The 16,610-nt window shown below is 46.7% G+C and overlaps 1 protein-coding gene and 1 long non-coding RNA gene across 4 annotated transcripts in view; one reads left to right on the forward strand and one right to left on the reverse strand.

Annotated features, from left to right (window-relative positions):
- Lpin (phosphatidate phosphatase LPIN) overlaps positions 1–16,610 on the reverse strand; it is a 126,685-nt gene that overhangs the window by 84,294 nt on the left and 25,781 nt on the right. The window lies entirely within an intron of this gene.
- LOC139048007 (uncharacterized) lies at positions 14,036–15,484 on the forward strand. Its single transcript, XR_011507434.1, has 2 exons — positions 14,036–15,038; positions 15,103–15,484. It is a non-coding gene; the product is annotated as an uncharacterized lncRNA (long non-coding RNA).

Below are 16,610 nucleotides of genomic sequence, written 5' to 3' on the forward strand. Positions count from 1 at the left end.
GCCCAAGCGGTAGACTGGCGGCAGCTACAAACAAAGACCTTCCCCAACCCCGTCCATCTCAGGAGGATATATCCGGACGTCTACTCAGATGATAAGTGCAAGCTATGCAGCAGGGCTCACGCAACTCTTAGACACATTCTCTGGGAATGTGACGTTATATGCGAAGAAAATGCAGTTTCCCCAGATGAAGCTGCGGCGCGATGGACGGCCGCGTTGCGCAGCTCAAACCTCGGAAATCAACTATGGGCCATCCAGCAAGCCCGTGAGGCGGCGAGGAGACAGGATCTCCGGACCTCCTCGGGGGCGGCCTAGGCCCAGGCCACGAATTTGCCGGATTGTTAATAAAGTTGTTACCACCACCACAATAGCTATACCGCAAATAAGGTCTGCTTTTATATATATATATATATATATATATATATATATATATATATATATATATATATATATATATATATATATATATATATATATATATATATATATAAAGGAGTTGTATGTACATGTTCCGGAGCCATGCGGCCGCGAAGGCAATCAGGTGGGAGTGGTATACTCGCTCCAGCTCAGAAAGCTGCGCGAGTTGCTTAAGGACGTACGGTATGTACGTTACTCCGTATCTCACGGTCTCGATCTCCTACAATATTCACACCAGCTTCTGCACATTACCATAGCTTTGTATGCATAAAAACAAAAACAAAGCGATCCCAGAGCGGAGAACGAAAGGGAGCTAAGAGACACAACGGCTGCCTGCTCTAGAAAGAACAAAAATTCGAGCACAGCTAAGCACTTCTTAGGAGTTGCGAATGCGAAAGCATGAATGTCCAACTGAACGCCGCTGGAGCGGTCCTTCGAGTTATGAACTCTTCGCTTGCAAGCGAGTGCGTTGAAACGTTATAAGCCGACGCTGGTTTAGCCCAGTTGGTAGGGCTTCCGAGCGTAAGGTCGTAGGTTCGAAAGTCAACACCGCCAACGTTTTTTGTTTTTTTCATTTTGAATACATTCTGCTTTTTTATATTAATTTCTTTATAGCGATTACCGAGGCGAAGTTAAAACGCAGGCGAGAGCTTGCACGGATAACACAGGCCTATCGAGAGCGAGATCACGTGACGTGGCGTCGCGGGGATGCCCTCTCCCAGTGGGAATTTAGGCGCCGTCTCGCTGCTGTAGACGCCGGCTTTTTCGTTCAATGGGCTATCTTATGCTTTCACGTTAAAAAAAGAAAGAAAGCGTGCGCAGTAAAATGATGTAGGATGCGCACTACATCGATAATTATCAAATGATAAACGCACTCGGCGAGTACGAGACGCTACTGTGAACAGAGCTCGCGCACGAGACAGGATGTGGACGAATACCTGGGGACAGGTAAGGGAGGGGGGGGGGGGAGGGGGAGGCAAGCCATGAAACCTCAGAAGGGCCAAACGACAGAGCGCTGCGCGCGAAGATCACACAGGCCGCACATGACACCGGAGCCGCAAAGGACACGAGCGACCCACATGTGAGAGCGAAGCATACGCGACTCCCCACGGTAGTCGGCGACAAACGCTCCATGACACAACAACGCGTCTCATTTTGCAGAGCAATTTTTTTTTCTTTGCAAATCGGTTGCTTGCGCGAAAAAAAATGGATTGAACTTCATGACACACGCCCGAGCGTAGACGCAACACAACCAACCGTGACAACGGACAGCGAAGTGTTCGTGCGTGTGTTCGAGAGGGAGGTGGTATATCGTCTGTCAGTAACAGTCGTCTGGATCGCTTCCGGAGCGGTTCCCTTTCCTGCCAGCGATCCCGTCGGGACGCGCAGCCTTGTTTTTGCGTTGTTTCGTCTGCTCTCGTCTGCACATTTCTGGCTCTCGCATACGGCCCGCACTAACTATGCTTTCATGGCCACGCAACTACTTCTCCCAGGCCATCCTTCCCTCATTTCGTCTTGCTCCCTTCCCAGTAGACAAATAGGTCCTATTCGGGTAATTACACCGCACTCACGGCCACCGACAGTCCAACCCTCGTCGTCGACGCGACAGTCATTCAGAGGTCGTTAAAAAGTACCGCCTCCTTTTTTATTTACGCTGATTCTCCGCCCTCTCTCCTTCTACATTTTTGTTTAAGTTTTATTGCCCGTTCGTTCACGTTACTCGCTTCACTTCGGTCACCGAGTATGTACATGGATGACGGTGGCGTAGGAAGGAAGCCATTTGCGAGGGCGGACGCGCCTAATGGACGTCACTGCCTCGTCGTCTGTCCAAATGCGAAACTGCGGCAAGTAGGACAGCTTTTACGCCGGGGCGCCGACAGCAGACGAGCTGGAGAACACCTGCAAAGAGGCATTACGGTGGAGGCGTACAGGCGAGAGAACGCACACAGGGCTATTCATTTAGCTTAAATGTTGCATTCGACGGCCGTAAGTGACAGTCAGGGACCGTATTCTGGATGGACTGCTTTTGGGGATGTTCTTTTTCGGTGGGCCCTGTTTGGACAAGCGAGCGGGCAGAACGACAGCAGCGTTGACGCAATAGTCGGGAAATCCCCAAGCCGAGCCTTCAAATACCGCCAAAGCACTGCTAAATTTACTCAAAATACGATCTGAAACACAGTCCAGCGACGTTTTCTGCATTACGCAACCATTACCTGCGGATGGAGAGATGATCTATCTCCTGCCCCTCCCTCCTTTCTGCAACAGAAAAGCTATGCTCGCCGTACATCATATAGGAAAGTTTTGGCACCTACGCAAACCCGATGTAATCACCTATAACGTGGCGCAGCTGTACACTTGTGAGCTCACTGGAATCATACCCGAAGACCAAAGCAACATAAGTACAACGATTCGCATTGAATATGCACGCCCACAGATACTTGTCACCTTGATCAAAATATGACGCCTTGGAAATGAGAAGTTGAAGATAAAGCGTATAATAAACAACGCCACAAGGGTGCCTAAAGCCACAAGGATGGAGATTACGCAAAATCTATGTCTTTCCAATAGGGTGGCCACCCGGCTTCCTATGGTAATCGAACGACCACAGCGTCAGAGATGGCTCTGGAAACTTTTACAGGAAACTTCGCGGCCGGCAGAGGCATGACGTCCGAGATGGCAAACGTGGGCATGAGCTATGGGCGTGGTTTCGGTGATTGCACCTAACACACACAGACACACAGCGCTACATCGTTCTGCCTGACGGTACGACCTCGCTTTTTTTCTTCTTCTTCTTCTTTTCTCTCTCTCTCTCTCTCTTCTACCGCGCTGTATACAACGAATAATGACATACCGACAAGCCCGAGTACCTGCATCTGATCTGGGGACAGCAAAGTTTGACGCGAGCTGCAAAATCGCAGCACGAGAAAAAAGAAACCAGCTCACCAGACGGGGCTTCGGTATAGCTCAAACCACCGGAAAGTTTTCTAGCGGTTATCTAGCATGCAACCGGGCGTTGGTACATATATATATATATATATATATATATATATATATATATATATATATATATATATATATATATATATATATATATATATACACCACCCAGGCTATCACGTAACTAGTCAGTCAGTGCGAAAAAATTTCCCTCGCAGAAGTTGAAGGGCGTGAAAAGTGACGGTCGCCCGTTCGCATGCACACACGTTTCCGGATACGCCATTTTCCTTTTCCTTGATTATTTTTATCGCACTTCCTGACAGCCACTCTTAGTGCTGGCTTTAGCCTCATAACCGGCCATGTCCTTCTTCGTATTTTTTTTTCTTTCGTTTTCTTTTCAGTGGTTGACGGAAACGCCTGAAGGCCAGCCCTCTCTGCAAGAACCTGTAGGCACGCCTCTAGGTTGTTAACAACGAAAAAGCAAATAAAATGCATCCGGTGGCACTGTCGCGGATACAAGATGAATTTTATTTGAGGTCATCTTCATGAACATAATCAACTGTTTCAATTCTCAGTCGCGACAGCCGAATTCGGATGAAATGCTGGAATTAAAAAAAGGAAAGAAAAAAGAAAGAAAGAAGGAAAGAAAGGAAGAAAGGAAATTCATGTATACAGTGCTTCGGTTAGAGGGACACCCAAGGGAAGCATTAAGCTCCATTTTCATTAATTTTGCGGTACGAGGTTCATTAGGTGAAAATTGAAATTTGTGAAATTGGAATTACGTGAAATCGCAATGCGAATATGTGAACGTGTCGAATAGCGAATCGAATATTGTCCTATTCAATTCGTTCCTCCAATAGAACTGCCATTACACGACTAATTATATAGCTCTTCGAATCGAATGGCGACTATTCGGAAATCGGAGTACTTTTTTTTATAATAGTTCGCGGACATACTTTACGTCGTCGACTGTAGAGGACCGAACACAAAAAGCAAAAAAAGAAAATTTGACTTTCGATGACTTTTCGATGACCAGAGCGACGACTTATTCGGTTACCATGGAGCACGCAGCATGTGTCGGACAGAGAGCCCTTTTTTTTCTTTTTCTTTTTTTTCTGGCTGAACACAATCGCTCGCGATAAAATGTTGTTTACGCATGCGGTACTCGGGCAGTGGGCATTGTTAGGTACTATTCAAAGATGTAGCACCTGCGTCTTCTCATCAGATTAAATCTGAATAGGTTTTAATTGCAGCTTACATTATACAATAACCGCCCCCATCTGCTGCGATCATTCGAACTAGAGGGAGAACGCGCTTTTTTTTTTCGCTCTGCCATCGCTGTATAGATAGTACGCATTTCTGATTTGGCTGCGAAAGTATACGCAAGTAATTAGTCGGCCAACAAAACTGCCTTTCTGCACTTTACATGATAATGCATGACCGCGTATGCTTCGAATAGCATATATACACGTTTGCGAACAAACTGATTTGGTTAATTTTTCCTAACGCTCCATTTGCGATTTCAATAAAGCGTGTTTTACAATGCGCAGAGTATAATGACAAACTTTCTAATGTTTTGAACACCGAGACGTGAGGGTTGTTTGATATTACCGGCGAAAACCGTTCGAAAACCGTTGCTATATTCGATTCGATCCGCATTCAAACACGTCTCTCACGAAAGCTGCTATTCGCACACCCCTAGACTTTGAAAATCAAGAGTTCATTATGTGTATATACATTTATTTCGCGCCGAAAAAAAAAAGCATTTGAGCGACGGTACGCTTCACTGTGACGTCGCGGATTTCATTGGTGCAGTAATTGTTCTCTAAACTCGCCAAGTTCAGTCTTCGGTTCCTTTAGAGTACAACGTATAGCCCCCTTTAAACAATCCATTACGTCAGAGTAGACGTCATCAGAATACGTCATCACGTCACGAGGAGATGGTGCGGCAACTTCGAGGCGGCGTCGCCCCATGAATTCTTTCGTTTCGTAGGAAGCACCTCTCTCGCCTTCCTCCTATAGTTACGGGGACGTGCTTTAGTGGTTTCGGGCACGTAAAACCCCAGTATCACATTTCTGAGGCGAAAGCCTTATACGCCCCGCGAAGCGGAAAATCCGGCGAGCGTCGGGCGTCAACCCACGTGACCAATTGCGATGACGTCACGTTGCCGGCGCTGGACCTGCTCCGGCTCGCACTGCGAAATCCCACGGACGGTGAACAGCCACACCCCAAATTGGATTCAGGTGGGTTAAGGTTGGTGCAAATTAGAGCAAGACGGATTAAAGTGGATTAAGGTTAGTGCTAATTAGAGCAAGGTGGATTAAAGTGGAGCTTTAATTTAAGGTGATAACTTAGACAAGTCCTAATGCTTTCGCATTCAAATCACATAAGGATACTTCCATGACAATTTTTTAGTCTCACGGTGAGAGAGTCTTTTTCGGCACTGTTCCCGAATATGGCTCCAAATAATTTTTCTCTTTAGTGCCTTTGAATTTTTTTTTTTCAATTATTGGCGTCGCTTACGTTCCAGAAAGGAACACGCAGGATCCAAAACGTGACGTCACAACCCATAAGCACCCACATACAGAGGATGAGTGAAACATAATCAGCGCTCGCGCAAGCGGCCGGAAATTAATGGAACAGAAAGTGCCACCGATGTCTTGACGCACGGTTTCTCTATAACCCCACGTATGCGCTTTGAGTGTCGAGGTAAAGCGAGGCGTTTCTTATCTTTCGAATCACGTAACTTAAGCGCGACGCCTTACGCGTGCCCGTCGATTTCCTTCTCCGCGCGCTGCTAATTAACCGAACCGTTCGCCGCCGGGAATCCGGATGCTGCAGCACGCGACGTACTTTGAATTTCGAAACAGTGCAGTGAATGACTCGCACTGAAACTACGCGCACTGCCGTGCATACGGAATGAACGCTGGAATCCCTTCGCGCGTAATAAACGGACTTTCAAAAAAAAAAGAGAAAATACAGTCGCCTCTGCCTTTTTCACAAGATTTACCAGAACCCAGTATTAAAAGAAAAAACTTACTCCTCCTTCCTACTTTTCATCCCGCAGCGATCACCTTCACAAAGTTTTCGTGCCATCTTGTCGCACGAACGCGTATTATTACTCTTTTTTACCTCGCACCTGCAATGACTGGAACCACCTACCCGCATCGGTCGCTACTATTATAGACTCATCGAGGTTCAAGACTGCTGTTTTCCATGCCATCTAACAAATGTTTTATTGATTGATCTGCATCCTTTTTCGGTGTATATGTACCACTCCTTTCTGTAGCGCCTACGGGCCTTGAAAGTATTTAAAATAAATAAGTAAATAAATAAATAAATAAATAAATAAATAAATAAATAAATAAACCCTTTAAAGGAGCAGCGCATGGCCCACATTTCCTATAAGTTGTAAAACCTCCATACCACATGCTTCTCGCACGTAAGAAGTGAGACTATACGCAATTATGAAGGTTAGGAAACAGTTTGTAAGACAATTTAATTGGACACTAAAATTGGTTTCGAAATTAAAGACCTGGCCTCATCGACGTTGTCGTGACGTCAGGACATAAAGCAAGATTTGCTGAAATCGTGCAGCAAAAAAGGCTTAGGTATACGACGACGCTGCTTGTACAAAAATAAGCATGCTGCGTGCGCTCACAGGTGATGTCGAAAATGTGGCGCCTATGACGTGCTTCCGGCTCCCAAGTCGCTTCCGGAGTACGTAGCCAAAAATTAAAAAAGAAAAACCATTCCCTCCGAGATTCGGTTCCATTGTCAAGAGAAAACTCGCTGGCGATATGGGTACCACCTATTTCAACTGTACGCGTGCGAAGGCTGCAGCGATCACACGAAGGGATCGATCGAGCCAGGGTGCCATGACGTCATGATGTATGAATCTCTTTATTACCGAAACTATAAAAACCAGTATTAAGTTAATTATTCAGGCCACTCTGACACTTGGCGGTATTTTTTCGATATGGCCGGGGGTTGATGGGGGGGGGGGGGGCGGCGGTGTAGTATGAGCTGACGCCATCGAAGCCGCCATGTTGTTGCACAGGCAGCACGGTGACAAACTGGTCTCGATTCGCTTATTTCCAGCAACAAAGCGGAAGCGACGAATAGGATAACAGCGACGTACGTAAAGTCACGCAATACTCCCTTAGAGGGCTTGGATTATCGTATGAGGGTAAAAAAAAAAGACGTGCCAAGTCCAAAACTCCATGCAAGTACTCGTTTAACCGACACAGCGAATAGGCGCGCTGAACACTTCGACCAATGGGTCATAGCCTATACACGGGAGCCAAGGTAATTATCGGGCCAATTTTCAGCGCTAGCTGCGCGGCAATCCTTGTAGATAGTTATTAAGGTGGAGAGAACGCCCGCGACGGCTTGCCCTCCAGCCCAAAGACAACTCGATAGGTGCGTCTGGTATCAACGGTAAACAGCTCAATTAAACGCAGGTGTACTGCGGCTGACGTTGTTCGCGGTGCGACCGGGGTGAACGGTAAGCATTTAATGGATAATGCCTGAATTAGACTACAGCCCCGTGTGAAAAAAAGAAAGAAAGAAAGAAACGCCACAAAATGTTATATATTTAGCGTGGCTTACAACGATCAGGAGGCCAATTACAAGAACATGTTGCTGATTCAAGTGCACGTTAGAGAACCCCCGGGTGGTCGAAATTTTCCGGAGTCGATCCCCCCACTACGTCGTGCCTCATAATCAGATCGTGATTTGGACACGTAAAATTCCGCGAATTAATTAATTAATTTACGAACACGTTGCTCTCTTCACTCTTATGTTGAATGCATACACGCACTGCACAGGCAAAGTTGAACGACCTTTCTTCACTGCTTTGGATTCGGAGGTCGAAGGGGGGGAGGGCGAGGGGTGATTGTCCTATAGCAACACTGGGTCTACGTGAGAAGCGCATACTGAATGACGGCGTTTCTTGCATGCCCCTCCCCTCCCCCCCCCCCCCCCCCCCCCTCGGGAATATGAGCGGCCACTGGAGCCGGGATTCGCGCGCAATACCTCGTCATGCTCGGTAGTAGAACGCTTCATGAATTAATAACTTAATTATCGGGTTTAACGCCCCAAAAGTGCACCGTATAGAGTTATACGATGGGACGGCTCTAAGCTAATTCTGACCCGCCGTGGTTGCTCAGTGGCTATGGTGTTAGGCTGCTGAGCACAAGGTCGCGGGATCGAATCCCGGCCACGGCGGCCGCATATCGATGGGGGCGAAATGCGAAAACACCGGTGTACTTAGATTTAGGTGCACGTTAAATAGGTGCACGTTAAAGAACCCCAGGTGGTCGAAATTTCCGGAGTCCTCCACTACGGCGTGCCTCATAATCAGAAAGTGGTTTTGGCACGTAAAACCCCATAATTTAAAAAAAGCTCATTCTGGCCACCTGCGTTGGACGTCTCGTATCCGCCGAGGCTGCGCGTCTGTAAAGAGGCAAGACACACGCACGCGCGTGTGCAGAGCGAGAGAGAATAAATGAAATAAACCGGACCTAATTGTTAACCTCACGAGACAATGCCGCGTTCCGCAAACAGCTTCACTCCCGGGAACCGACGAGGCGTACGCGTAGAACAGAATGTAGGGCATACAATACACGGTACACAGCTCACAAAATAACGCTGCGAAGCATATAGCATAACACACACGGCGAAGCCCACGCGCCAACCTGCCACCAGGTCTTGGAAGATGCCGCGACACGAGTGTTTACCGTATCTTCGCTAAACTAATTAGCGCGCTCGCACCCTCCAACGAACGGCGAAGAGCTGCGCAAACATACCGGAACATATTATAGCATGCAGAGCACATATAGGAGTCGACAATATATACACCACTGAAGTGTTTTTGTGACCGTTTCCCTTCATCCCTTCTTGTTCTTTTTTTTTTCTTGCATTCCGTCTGTTTGCGCTGCCCGTCGCGTTCACAACGAGCGAAACTCGGCAAACAGAAGGTTGTTGTTGCACCACTCTCTCCCCCAACTCGGTCTCCAAGGAATGTGGACCCGTCGCCTCGTATATGGCAGAAGCATAGCGGAATCGCGATTTGGAAAACGAAGCATTCAGTTCAAGAAAAATGGCTGTGGCTTCGCTAAGGTTAAGCCCAGGATGCGAAGCATACTAGCCTTTATTTTAGTTGTTGAACCACTGTTTAGCCTGGTGAACTGCTGTTGCTTGGCTATATTTGGTTCGGCTAGACGAAGAAACAACTCATGCAGGCGAGCGCACGAGCTGAGACCCGGCTATGTAGCTACGCGGCCGCAAGCGAGCGCACGAGTTGAGCCTCCGCTTTTGCAGCTGTTATGACGTCATATGGTAGCTACGCGGCCGCGCGCGGTGCAGCAAGGAAGAGCGTGGTTGTGCGGCTAGTATGCTTCGCATAAAAAGAAATTTGATTAAACCATGTTCAATTTATCTTCGGTGCCTCGACAACCCCATGCATTCTCCACGTATACACTCACATATGTATATATATTGACAGGTATTCTTTATCGGGTGACCTCGTTTTACCAGCGAACAAATGTTATCGCACAGCGCAGGACGCGCCTGCATGTATAGGAAGTTCCTGGAATGTTATCGATGGTTCCATCAGCTGTCTGTCGCCGAACCTCGTGTAATCTGAGTTTATGTATGCGCGTAGCGAATGGTGTAGAACTTTGTGGAAGGCACACGGGTCCAAGCGATTACTCTGGGACGTTCGGCGACTGATGTATAAAAAACCAACCCGCTTGACCCGCTGATCAGATTTCCGACGATCGCCGACTGCATAGTAGCCGTAGTAGTGTGCACTTACAACCAGTATTTTTTCATCCCGAAGTATTAATTAATTAATTAACTGATTTTAATTGGCGAACGTGTTACTTTTGCTTGAATCGCAAACTTAACTACAAAAGTGTAGGGTACCACAAACAACCCCGAATCAAGCATTTCTATCGTGCGCAGCTGGAGCGTCGTTGGTTTTTCCGATAAAAACAACAAAAAAAGCGCGCGAAACATTCAAAATACGAAATAGACACGCGCTCACGCGCCGCTACTAAAAAGCGCCCAAGCAAATAGCTACTTTACACTGCTTACAGTGTAAATACACTGTAAGCATACACTGCTTACACTGCTGATACACTGATACACTGCTTTACAAGTGCCGGCAGCTCGACACAGGGCTTCACGCTATCTGATGGTCGCGGCATCATGAGAACACGACGCTGACGCATCGATAAGCGTAGCGTTTCGATAAGCGTAGGGGCGGATAGGGGGGGGAGGATTTCGAAGCCGGGAAACCGTGACGGTGCACATCTTGTCCTGTAGATAGGCGCGCCCGGAACGTATGTTCCTATTGTTTCCTTTAGTAATAGAAACAAACCTTGCGCATGCTATGTCCATGTAATGCGTTTTGGCGGTTCTGTACGACCAGCACACGTTGTTGTCGATTACGCAAATCATTTTCGCTTGACGTGTCAGTGCGTAGATAGTAACGGGAGATCTAAACGGTACCACGCAAGTGACCTGCTCTTCAAGAAGGCGGTCATGCCCTTCACGAAGGACGAGAAGGCTAAAATGATCCTGGCTCTGGGGGAAGCACACGGCGACAAGAGAAAGTCAGCCAAGCTATTCCGGATGTGGCATTGTGGAGGACGCCCCAGTCCGTCAACAACACTTAGAACGTACGAAGTCCTTTGCGAGACGGGTAGCTTCACAAGAAAGCGACACAGGACTGCGGCGGTAGTTCAGGAAGCGGAAACGGATGTTTTGGTGTACATACTTCGCTGCTAACCCTCACGATATAGTGTGCGCGACGCCAGAGCGGAGGCTGGAAGCACAAGGTCATCAGTGCGGAGGATTTTGAAGAAAGGTCGTATGCACCAGTACCACGAGCACCTTCATCAAAAACTTGAAGACCGAGATTTTGAAAACACACTTGACTTTGCCAATTGGATGTTCACGAAATGTGAGGAAGAACCGGACCTTCTCACTCGCGTGCTTTGGACGGATGAGGGTAATTTCGCCAGAAACGCACAAGTTAATCTTCACAACGCGCACTACTGGAGTGACAGGAATCCCCACTGGCTGGCACAAACACGGCACCAATACCAGTGGTCGCTTAATGTGTTGTGCGGTATTTTTGATGGCAACATTATCGGACCCATCTCTTTTTTGACAACACAGTGACGACGCAACGCTGCGTCAACGACATCCTCGATGGCCCCATTAACGATGACTGTTGCAACGTTCCACTTGCGCACGTTCGGAACACCTGGTTTAAACACGATGGTGCTCCTGCGCATTGTAGTAAGTAGTCAATCTCGAGCGTGCCTCGACGAGCTTTTTCCTGGACACTGGATTGGACGGCATGGACCTTGTACACTGCGCTGCAAACTGGCCTGTACACTGGCCTGCAAGGTCGCCGGACATGACACCGCTGGACTTCTTGTGGGCCTACGTGAAAGATCCCTAGTATAGCAACGAAAGTACTATACATCGGACGCCCTAAAGGCAAAAATAAGCAGAGTCAGCTACGAGATTCCAACGTCGTTGGCCAAAGCTGCAACAGCACAAGTGTTGGAGAGAAGCAAGTACTGTATTGCTTCAGACGGTGACCTGTTTGAGCACGTGTTATAAGTGGCAGCGGAAAATAACCGCTCAAAACTGGTGTAAAACGCGACTGTTTAAAGGGACACTAAAGGCAAATACTAAGTCAAGCTAAAATGATAGATTAGTGCTCGAGGAGATCTAAAGCGTAAATATTATCGCAAATAAAGCCTTAATAATCGAGAAATTGAGGTAAATGCAGGACATGATTAGACACTGCCCCAGGACATTCACGCACTTGCCCGATGACGAAAGCACTCCTCAGTTAAATTCTGCCACTAGTATTGAACTAGTCGTTGGAAAAGCATCCTCGTAATGCGTTATATGCATGATGAAAAAAATGCTATTTGTCCCGTTCCATTTCATGTTTAAAAAAAAGAACTCGTTGATATTACCGTTGACAACGACGCGAGCGGTCGGAAGGTTTCGTTTTCGCTCGACTCTGCGTCGCCCACGCTTTTGCATTTCAGTACTTTCCTGATAGCGTAGTGCTGAGCTCGTTTTGCTGGCTCGCGAAAATTGCAAGTAGCATAGAATTCAACTTCCATGCCGTGTCGCGGGATGCCCGAACGGTCTACGTCACCTGACCAAAAAGCAGTTGCGGCGGCGTATCCGCCGCTCTGTTATGGCTCGGTGCCGCCATCTGTGGGGCGCCGTTTCACCCACCGACGGCAGCAAAGGGAGATTTGAATTTAGAAAATGGAATTCGGACTCCTCAGATAAAATTTTCTCGTAAACTAAGTCTTTTCTTGGCACGAAACAAGCGTTGCGATGTTTCGGGAAAGGTATTTGAACAGTATTGAAACGGGGTAGTATTTAAAGGTATTAAAACGGGGGCATCATCATCATCAGCAATAGCAATAGCATCATCATCAGCATCAAGCTGATTACGCCCACCATAGAGTTAGTAGAACAACTCTAGAGGAAAAGCTGGGCCGGAAAAGTGGGAACCTCTAGGGCGCCGCCCTGTTGCTACTGGTCAATGTGGCCAGCGCAATTACTATTGAAAGAGCTGAAAACAAGTACAGGTCACCTAATGCTTTGTCATCTAAAAACGCATACCTGATGGCTTTATGAAGGTGGAACGTTATATTAAATTTACAGAAAGCGATCGCTAAGTCCATGACTTATGTAAATCACGACGTACGCATTCATGCAATAAAGGATGACACGAATTTCGGTTTCGAATCTGTATTTTGGTTGCATAGTAGTTTCGTACAGTTTAGGTTTGACATGCGATCGCGCGTCGACATCGGACGCTATGACACACTCGTTCGTGCCTTATGTGCCACCGAAGCCCCGAAGTGCTCTGGCATATACCTTCACATGTAAGTAAACGAATGTATCTCCTTGTTGAGAGTGTCACGCGAGTAGGCAGCTCTTGTGGTGCATCACAATCGTTTGAGAAGCGTCACATTAGTGCATTTTTATGCATGCGGAGCGGTGTTTTTATTTGCAGGTTTCCCTTCAGTAGGAAATTGCTGGACAGGCAGACCAGCGCACCGGAATTGTACTGGCGAAGCCACAAGCAACTCAAAGAATCTGTTTAATTGTTGCACTTTGAACAATCATGCTTCTACAAAGGCCACAGCAGAAAAACAGCCTGATGCCGAATATTTCTGTGCCACGAAGTAATCAAGAGGCGAGTGCCTATAATGCGGACGAAATCGAGTGCATCGAGACTTAGAACGACAGAAAGCTGAGCTAGTTGGTAAGGATTCATTATGCAAAACAGAGGTGAGGCGTGCAGACAGGACACAAGAGTAGAGAAGTGGGCGGCGCTTGTGTTGTTTGCTTGTAAATACTCTACTCTCGTGTCCTGTCTGCACGCCTCACCTCCGTTTTGCATAACGAGTGCATCAACCCACATATTGATAGCGTAGGCGTTTTATTAACTGTGTAATGTTTCCAACACTTCCTTGCATGCCATTTCATGTGGAATATATTTTCTGGTCACAAATGTGTGCAGCGAATCTATTTGCATGATCGACTCCGCGCCTGTGGGACCGTTCACTTGCACTTGATGCTGAGTCTTTTACATGTATCCATAAACTGCAGATATGCACATCAGGCCCCTGCGAGCATTTTCAAAATTCAATTATTTTAGACAACAGGCACATATGCAATACTGACATAATCCCGAATACCACACGTTTCCCTTTTATGCAGATATGCAATGGCAAGCCCTTCCATGTGTTCCAAAAGTAAAATTTAAGCTCTAAATTAAAGAAGATATTTCTAGTCAGAAACAAGCAAAAATGGTGACTGCAGAGTATCAGAAGCCCAAGGTACAGAAATTGTGAGAAGTGTCGAATGATTTTAAGGAAAGAGTCGTATTTGAAAATGCAAGACTCTTTAGTGGAGGTCAAGCAAGTCAATATAGGTAGAATACTCTGCAAAATTATGCGAGTGAGGGGATGTCAAACAATGGGTCAGGAAATGCATTGTTTTTCTGCAAAACAAAAGCTGATTGCCATTACATAAGTCACTTTAGCATCATGATAAATTCAGAAATAAACCAAAAAACAAGACACGCAAAAATAAAAAAAAACATTTAATGATGCTCTCTCCACACTGGGATAAATAAAAACAAACACATCACATCTAATGTGGACATATCAGATGCCTTGTGAAACACTAAAGGAACAATTCAGTTTCGAGCTATGGCACTTGCCACATAGATGTGGGGGGGCCTTGCACCAATAGTGATAGTTACCACTGCATTTAGAAATTGAAAGCATTCGTGCAGACAAGGATGATTCTTTCTATTCTTGGCTACCACTTCAAATGCCTCCACCAAGTGTTACAATGCTGCACGCAGCCATACTAAGGATCTCGCAGCAACACCTGCAGGTAAAAAGCAGAAGCAGTCAAAGTGCTGGTGTGTTCTGGACACTATGTTTGAAAACATTTAGGCAAGAAGAGTGCAAGAAGCAGACATAACAACTGCATTTATTTCCATAATTCCCCATTTAAATGGCCTTTTCTTTTTGCTTAGACAATGCCTACGCCTAGCCACAGCAGCTCCCTCATACAGACTCCGCAAGCCAAGAGGCCGTGGAGCCAAATGCAGGTAAGAGGCAATAAGCAATAGCACTGGTATTGACATTCATCTAATTTCTTTTTATTTCGTTTAGGCAGCCAGCACACCTCGAACAGCCACCTTGACTGCGGGTGTGTCACCCTAGTCGCCAAGGAAACATTTGAGGGAAAGTGACAGGCAATGTGAACAGCCACTTCTCCATGTAAACAATACTCTTTCTCTCGGATGACTCCTACGCCTCGCCACGCCAGCACACTTGTGCACAAAGATGCCGCAGAGGCACGTGCAGGTCAGAGGCAAGAAGCAGTGGCACTGGTGTCGACTCTTACCCAATTTCTTTTTCTTACACTGAGGCAGCCAGCACACCTCGAACAGCCACCTTGACTGCGGGTGTGTCAGTAGATTCCTGTTGTACATATGCTCATAATAAACTTCAGTAAACTTGAACTTCATAATAAACTTGAAGGCAAATGGGACATTGATGCATTGTATTTTTTAACATTTATTGTACACATACAATATATGTTATACTTTGCAGTGCTACAGAGCGTATTTTGAAGCTTCCCCCTATATTTTGCACCTTTAATTACGTATGTGTTGTGTGGCCCTCAATGCAGTTCACGTTGTAGCAGCTGCTTTGTCTGTATCACACATTGGCTTAAGCTCGTGATATCCACATACTTCTCTCACATATACAAAATAAAGTTCTATGTAGTCCTCAAGTGTTACAACAAAATATGAAAGTAAACAATCTGATCGTGGAATTGTGTTTATTACAGTGATTCCTATGACAGTTACTGACAAGTTGACAACTTGAACTGGTCAATCGGTCCATAGCCTCCTCTATTTTTCAAAAATAAAGGAGGCTATGATCCGTCATGGCAAGGAATTGTATGTATACATAAAAAAGGGGGTATGTGTGTGTGTTTGTAGTGGGGGTATAGGATTAGGGCGGTACGAAAAAATGTACCAACACCGTCCTCTAGACCCATTCCGTTAAGGTACCGTAACAAAGCGTATTATGCATAAAGTTCGTACAATGAACTCTGATATTACTACACACGCCAGGCGACGCGAGCTACATTTGTCATGAGGCATTCGCCCTCCATATTATTTTGGTTAATCTTGCTCCCTGCACCGAGGCAAAAGAAAGATCATGGGCGCGGGTGCCTTTAAAGAATCTCGACCTTGCGAGGCACTGCTGCGCGTGCCAGGGGAGCTGTCCGTGCGAACACTCCCTGGCACACACCTGCCTCGGCGGCACCAACCTATGTAACGTTCTGCTTCGAGCTTTGATCCCCCCACTGTCCCTTGGGTGCCCTGCAGTTCCTGCACCGCCTGCTTTATTATAATCTCAGGCGCTCTCCTGAGACTTCCGTTTGTCGGTTACATGTGCCCTACAGCTGTGTCAGTACTTAAAATGAAAAAACCCGATCTATCGTCGCGACGATAGATCGCGAAAGCGGCTTTTGCAACATACCGCGCACGTGCGAAGAGAATTACGGAACACCAACGAGGAATCTGACCACAGCTTCGAGCTCGTAACCTCGTCGAGTGACACTCCTGCAACAGGCGTGACCGCTGAAAACCGCATACCGCCGG

The sequence above is a fragment of the Dermacentor albipictus genome, chromosome 7 (genome assembly GCF_038994185.2).
Source record: "Dermacentor albipictus isolate Rhodes 1998 colony chromosome 7, USDA_Dalb.pri_finalv2, whole genome shotgun sequence".
In the NCBI taxonomy this organism is placed as follows: Eukaryota; Metazoa; Arthropoda; class Arachnida; order Ixodida; family Ixodidae; genus Dermacentor; species Dermacentor albipictus.